A 7,884-nucleotide genomic window follows, 5' to 3' on the forward strand; every position below is an offset into this window, starting at 1 on the left:
GGGAAAGTAGCCTGTCTAGAAGAAGTAAAAAACTTATCCTAAACCTCTGCTGCCTTGTAACTATACTCAATCATGAGAAAGACTTCGGGAGTAAAGCCTGAGGAAAAATCTGGACCCACTGGCTTCTGGGAAATCTTTTGGAGAGGGAAAGACTAAGGAGTAAACCCTACAGAAATCTGGAGTGGAGTCCCTAAGTGGTTGGATGGTGTCTTGTATGCCTCCTTCAAATAACTCCTGCAGCCAAGATGGTGCCAGACATATTGCTCTGCTTTTCTTTGGAGCACATCAGTGAGGCCGAGAGAGGGGTCTTGCTGTGTGGGCAGCCCAGGCCCTCCATACACACCACCCAGGCTTGTACTCTGGAGAAGTCAATATGGTGCTACTAAGACAGCAGAAACAACGAGGAAGGCAGCAGTTATGAGTTACCAGCCTCTGCAGCCGCAGCAGGTGATGTGATTCTCCAGCAATTTGCCTTCACCTCCGGAGAAGCACTCCATTGTCTCTTGAGACGGATGGATGCCAACAATAGTCAGAGCAAATAACTGGAAGAGAAGTGTGAGCAGAATCAGTCCCCTGCCTCTTTTGTAGTTTTATTTTTAGAGGCTGAAGGCAGGGATTGTACAGCACACACACCAAAAGGGAAAGGCTGATTTGGGGGATATCCAGATATATGTTTCACCATGCCAATTAGAGCAATCTCAGGCTTGTTCTCACTTCCATGCTGACAAGGTCTACATGAATACTGCATGTTCCAACCATAGACCTTGCTTCTTCCAGTGCAAGCTTTAGACTCTCCCCTTCTGGCTATTTTTTTTAGTCCTTCAAAGCAAAGGCAGATTGGGCCCACGTCTTGTTTTGATGTTTGCATCATTAAATCAGAGCTCCATCTTAATGGTGTGTCTTCAGTCCTAAAGTTCCATAGACAGAATTTGGGAGGGGAAAGAAATGTAGGCAATGCATAACCACCGTCTTGAAATACAGTACAATCAATAAGCACCTCCCAGACTCCAAGGTAATGAAATCAACATTAATCAAGAATCAATTAGCTTGGCTTTTATTGACATACCTAATTGCTCCTGCTCAAGTACGAAAGAACTTACAACACAATGTGTCAGCACCTACTTGAACAGCACTCATTTTGTGCTGTTTTCTCAGATAGCTGGACTAAAAAGAGGACTGGGCTCCTGCAGTGAATTTCCCTCCCCCCCCCCTTTTGCATCACTATTAAAGGTTCAGAAATCCCATCACCTGGCCACTCAATCCCACCTACCCCAATTGAACAGAAGATCATGATAACGTTTAAGATGAGTTACAAAATGGTCATCTGGATGGATTTAATTTTCCGACATCTGTTCCTAGTTAGAAAAAAATAATTACAGTAAAAGAAGAGAAATGCACAAGACAATTTTAAGGTACAAGTTGCAAAAAAATGCCATACCATTTTCATGTAAACCCCAAGCCTTCATAGCTGTCATAGGGACTCCAGGGATGATTTAATCCAATTTGCTCTGCAATTGCCACCACTGAACACACAAAGCTTTTTAAATTGTCACCTATTCCAGCAGAATGTCCCATGGGGAAGGCTGTAGTTTACTGCTGGAGAACATGCTCTGCATGTCTAAGACCCTAGACCAGTTTCACCAGTGTTTCCATTAAAAACAAATGGTCCTGCGGCAGATTTAAGTGACATATCAACCATATAAGATCATTTCATATAAAATGGCATGCCTAATATAATGTGAGACTTAAAACCAATAAATAAATATAAATCTCATGTTAATACAGGAATGTAAGGGAATTACAGATTTCAAAAATGTGAAATTCGCCTCGACCAAATACACATTGATTTGGTTGTCCATATTTAAAGGATCTCATTGGAGAATGAGGCCATAGCTCAGTGGTAGAGCATGCATTTTTCATGTAAAAGGTCCAATTTCTGCTTTCTTTAGGTTGTGCTGTGGAAAACTCCAGCATAAAAGCATGGGAACTGTTACCAGACCCTGCAGACAATATTGTACTAGATAGATGAATATTCTGACTCAGCATAAAGCATCTTATAATGTTCGTATATAATTTTCATAAGAAAGACTTTGGCTTAAGCCAGGGATGGGGACCTTGGGGAGGAAGTTCCTAAGTCTACTCATATTACTCTTGCACAACCTTTATGACTGAAAGTTCACTTGGAAGTAGGTTCTGCTGTTATCTACATAGCTTTTCTCTAGTAAGTGTGCAAAGTCTGTTATTTGGACTCTATAATCATGGTTGCCCAGATGGCACAAATATTCTACCTATGAAAACTTCAGTTTCTGACAAACAATTTGAAGCAACATGACTCATCATTGGTTGTCAGGTCTATAAAAATCCCAGACTTGTTTTGGATCCAGCCATGATTTCTTCACTTTTCCATTCTCTTCCCCCTCCCCTCCCCTCCCATCCCATTATCTTTATCTTTTGTGAGACACAGAGCTCTTTATGAAGAACTTGGCTCACACAATTAATCTTTTGGCACTTAAAACAACAACAGCCAAAGTGTTCTAACAAGTCTGTAGGTTTTTATTTTATTTTTGCATGGTATCAGTTTCCACTTGTAAAGAGGGTGACTAACTGACAGAAGAAGCACAAGAGAAAATGTTCCAAAACTAACCATTTCAAAGAAGCACAAGCAACTCTTTTTGGTGGAAACTTCCTTTCTGCCAACAGCTGGATACCCTCGGGGGAAGAAGGAGATGTGTCTCCTGATCAACCTTCAACAGTAACAGGATGTTACTGAGGTTGCTTTTACCATTGTGGCCTAAAAAAATCCAAAAGGAAACTCACATTGTCCTTCTTTTTTTCCACAAGGAGGATGTGGTGAAGTTCTGGGCAGTAGGTGTTTCCAAAGGCTGACTGTGTCTGAATGTGTCTGAATGGAATTGGCTCCCAGTACGTTTCCAAGCACAATTTAGAGTGTTGGTGTTGACCTTTAAAGCCCTAAACGGCCTCGGCCCAGTATACCTGAAGGAGCGTCTCCAACCCCATCGTTCTGCCCGAATACTGAGGTCCAGCGCCGAGGGCCTTCTGGCAGTTCCCTCATTGCGAGAAGCAAAGCTACAGGGAACCAGGCAGAGGGCCTTCTCGGTAGTGGCACCCGCCCTGTGGAACGCCCTCCCATCAGATGTTAAAGTGATAAACAACTACCTGACATTCAGAAGACATCTTACAGCAGCTCTGTTCAGGGAAGTTTTTAATGTGTGAGATTTTAGTGTATTTTTGGTCTCTGTGGAAGCCGCCCAGAGTGGCTGGGGAAACCCAGCCAGATGGGCGGGGTACAAATAATAAATTATTATTGTTGTTGTTGTTGTTGTTGTTGTATTCCAATAACATTTGGAGAGCAGCATCCTGGCCATCCTAGTCCCAGGCAATGGACATGATTAGTTCAAAATTACTTCTTTTGCTGCAAAAAACCCCGCCATCAACTCCTTTCAGGAGCAAGGAACAATGAAGCAGTTGGGAACAATTATTAGAACACACTTGAAGGAAAATCACAAGTCCAATATAACCGAACAGAGCTCACTTTAGAGCATATTCTGTTGGGATGGCAATGGTAACGAATGAGCAATTTCCCCTTGTCATTATAAGTGCTGTTCGGCAAATTGTTTTTGGAGATGCAGGGCCCTCAGGGTTGGCAGGCTGGGCCCATCAGATGTCAGAAACATTCATGAGCCACTCCTAAAAAAAATCCTCCTTAGATACAGATGATTTTCTCAACTATTGGCCAGTTACAATAAACCTACCTTTTATAAGCTAGGTGTTTTGAGTGGGTTCAGTTCTGGGAAATAGGAAGAAAGTGTATCCAGTTCAGAGTCGTTTTTTCTACAAATATTTGAGTCCCATCTCAAATGAAGAACTGGGAGCCATCAAAAGCATCTTGATCATGTTTGCAAACAATGCTAAGAGACAATCTGAATAACGGATTGATTAAAAGGTACTGGAGGAGCAGACATACAGGGAATTCTAAGAGTACTAAGTATGAAAAATAAGAAAGTCGCTCTCTCTTTTCTCATTAACCACAAAAAAAATCAGTAGTTCTATACATCAATTTGAGGCAGCAATAATTATAATAATTATACAAAACTTTTGGATTGAATTATTTCTTATCTGAATGGAAAGTGTGGTGAAAAGTTGTTCGTTTGCTTTAAGAAATAGTTTAGGTAGTCTGTGAAAAATGGTGCGGAGGATATGCAGAATCTTGCAAAACATGAGCTTATTACTTCACAAGCAATTGTTAAAGAGCATAAAATTGCATATACCATTATCATCAATAACAGCACGGAATAGAATAGCAGTCTTCAAAATGCAATGCATTTTGAGAATGTTCATTAAATTTCAATTGGATACCTGCTTTAAATGCATAAAACACAGACACAAAAAGAACCAACCTCTCATATTGACTAGAAAAGAACATCAGAATCTACCTGGATCCCTATAGTCTAGGCACAGAGGACCTTTTGCCCTCCAGATTGGCTATGCTTTCTGGGACTGATTGGAGCTGTACTTGATCAAAATCTGGAGAGAAAAAGCTTCCCAACACTTGATCTAGTTCAACATCCTCTTTAGATGGTGACCAACCTATTGGAAGTTCACAAGGGCACTTTCCCCTAGCAACTGGTACATAGAGGCATATTGCCTAGCATATGGCATAGTCTACAACCGAGTTATTAAAAAAGAATGCAATCCATCCATTATACTACCAGAGTCTGAAACTATATCTGGGCAATTGCCCCACATAAATTGAGAGTGCCAATTTGCATGCTTGTGATGTGCTGCGCTTTTTGTTGCTGTTGAGATTACTTACCTGTCCATCAACACAAGGACCTGGTGTGGGTTACAACAATATAAATATATATTTGAATGCACCCTACATTTCCTTGCACCTTCATGTTTCAGGGATGTGTAACAATCTCAATCAATATTTGGTCTGGCTTGTTTGAAATCCTCTTTAAAGAGCCTCTCATAAGTTTCTGAGAAACTCCAGAGTTCTTTGGTATACTGTGCAAGTTACAGCTGTGCCAAAAAATTGCCCTGTTCTCTATGAATTAATGAGAAAAGAAATTGCATTTGAAAAGTAACAAAAGCGAGATAAAATTTCAGTGGAATTATCCTGGGTGGGGTTCAGGATATTTTTGTCCTTGCCTTGCTTTCAAAATGACTGAAAAGTGTCCTTTCCTTCATTCTAGAAAGCATCTCACCAGTTGACCAGACTTTGATCAAAGTCTGGGGTAAGACATTATGAAGTAAAGTGAAAGGTAAGTGACCCCTAGACAGTTAAGTCCACAGGCAGCTTTCTGGGTTATGTGGCCAGCATGACTAAACCGCTTCTGGAGTAAAGGAACACCGTGACGGGAGCCAGAGCACACGGAAATGCCATTTACCTTCCTGCCACAGTGGTACCTATTTATCTACTTGCACTGGTATGCTTTCAAAGTGCTAGGTTGGCAGAAATTGTGAGGTAACTCCATGAGGCATTTTTTTCAGATTGGGAAATGTGGGTAGCCAAGGAGGCTGCAGAGTGCTGAGGAAATGTTTGCTAGGAAGGAAAACACACAAGCTATCCTTAGCCAGTTTGCATCAGTGAGGTCAACTCAAATCACCAAAGTGTCAGAAATCCTAAAGACAAGTTCAGGTGTCCCAAAAATGAGGCAGGGAAATGCAAACCTCCTTTGTTAAGAGGGGTGGTGAAAGCTTTTGAGAAAATGAAGGACACATTTTGGCACGGCACTAACTAAAGCCGTTCAGTTAGGCAACCAAATGAAACTTTAATCTATCAGCTCCCATCCTGCCTGCTGATATGAGGCACTTAAATCTAAAAAGCTCCAAGTCCCATGGCTAAGAATCCTATGCAAAGATCAACAAGCTTGAGGTCCAGCGATATGACTTTATTCATTCACCAGCAGCATCAAAATGAAGCTAAGCCAGAGGCTGCTTTAGCTATAGGCAAAGTAGACAGCTGCTAAGGAAAGGAGATTTGGAGGAAAGCTTATTTCTCAGTGCTTAAAATATCTCAGCCACAAAAAGCGCGTGTATGGGGAAATCAGCTAGCCTTGCCAAGAATGCAATTAGTCTTGTTAGTAACCCACATCCTCTGCCAACCCAGACAACAATAGGTGGGCAGATCTTCCAGTTGGCCCAGCATGTTTTTTCACAGTGGGAGGCGGGAGGAAGGACAGAATGAGGAAGAGGGGAGAGTGAGAGTAAAAGAAAGGGAGCCACAAAACAAGTTCTTTAGATGTGTACACTTGGGCTAAACAACTTACATCTCTAGAACAAGTTATGAAAAATCTGTTTGAATCATAATCCTCATACTCAGCACACACATATAACATGGAGGAGGGAGAGGAGGGGTTTGCCATTATAATGAACCTTTGGGATCTCAACTTTCTTTCTCTTTTCTTGTGAAAATACTGCTTACAGTCCTTTTTTCTCCAGGTAAAAGTGGGAAGGTGTGGCAACGGCTGGTGAAATCTCAGAAACCAGAGAGGTTCCTGGGTAGGGTATTTAGTCATAAGATGGCAGGACTACAATGTCCTTTGTTCTTCCGCCTAACTAGCAAAAGGGCTATAAGTCACACAAACAGAAAAAAAATTATGAATTATTGTGCAAAAAAGAGAGAAATTTATATGTTGCTCAATTACGATTATATTCAACGAATATAAAATCAGTTTAAAATCATAAAATGAGAAATGGCTTAAAACTGCTGAAATAAATAAATTAAGGTGCCAGGCACTCAACAGGCTCTGATCTGACCTGGGAGGGAATTCAGGACACAGAAGTCAGCTCTTCTGACTGCAGAATTTAATTTCTTACTTTCTTCTGTTTCTTTCTTTCTTTTGTGCCAGTTACAAACAGCTCTGCTGATTTCTCTTACGCCACAACAGCTTCGGTATTTCGTATCACATGCAACTTCCTGCCTTAAGACTGAAATTAGATCTCTACTTACTTAGGAGTAAGTCCCATTTAACACTTTGGAACTTATTTCTGGGTACAATCTGTCAGGGCTTGGGAAGCATAAACACTTGACTTCCACATGGGCTGAAATGTGCATTATAAGGAGAACAAGTCAAGCTAGTTTTGTGGACCTGAAAGAACATAACAGACATTTGCAACAATGGGACAGTAAGCTCCTGTTCAGTTTGTCTTTCCTGCCCTTTCATGAGGTATTTATATAGAAATCCAAAAATATCTGGTGACTGGAGGCTAGCTGGCATAGCGAAAGTCACAAACTCTTTTGCCAGATTTCACAGGATAGCACGCTTGCCAAATATAAGCCATCTGCATTCATAACCTACGGGAAGAAGTCTTGGCATACTGTTAAATGAATTTTACAAGCTAAAGAAATGAGTTATATAAGAGGCAACTTTTACATTGTAATTAATGATTGCAGAGTTTGCTGTATCAGAGAGCTTACGAATTTAACTAGAAACCACAGACAAGACTCACTAAATTGATAGATGGGTTCTGTTTATGAATGAATTTGTGATATACTGAATACTATAATGTATACTTTATCAAGCAAATGTCTGGCACATGACCACTTTTAAAGAAAAAGCTATGAGCCCAGAAGCTATAGCTGAGCTGATTCCAATATGTGGCCTGGCTGAAGAGATTGGTTGATGCTCTGTGTATGCTCCCCTGCCCCATCAGAAATAAAATTTGTTTAACCACTGATCAGATGTTCTACCTGAACAGCTGAAAATAATACAAATACATCTCTACAATTCTATGAGTATACAGATGAAAGTGTATTATTATTTGATAAGTACAGTTGATTCCATATATAACATTGGTGCCTTCCTCAAAGAGCTTTCTACAATCCAAAATCTAGAAATAATGCACACATTGAAGATA

At 40.7% G+C, this 7,884-nt stretch overlaps 1 long non-coding RNA gene across 1 annotated transcript; it reads right to left on the reverse strand.

Moving 5' to 3' along the window:
• Nucleotides 1–239: 239 nt before the first annotated feature.
• Nucleotides 240–7,142, reverse strand: LOC310706135. The gene is made up of 3 exons (XR_014525714.1): nt 6,784–7,142; nt 1,271–1,355; nt 240–908 (listed from the first exon to the last, which is right to left on the reverse strand). It is a non-coding gene; the product is annotated as an uncharacterized lncRNA (long non-coding RNA).
• Between the last annotated feature and the right edge of the window lie 742 nt (nt 7,143–7,884).

Source organism: Podarcis liolepis (assembly GCF_965112155.1).
Source record: "Podarcis liolepis genome assembly, chromosome: 4".
Classification (NCBI taxonomy): Eukaryota; Metazoa; Chordata; class Lepidosauria; order Squamata; family Lacertidae; genus Podarcis; species Podarcis liolepis.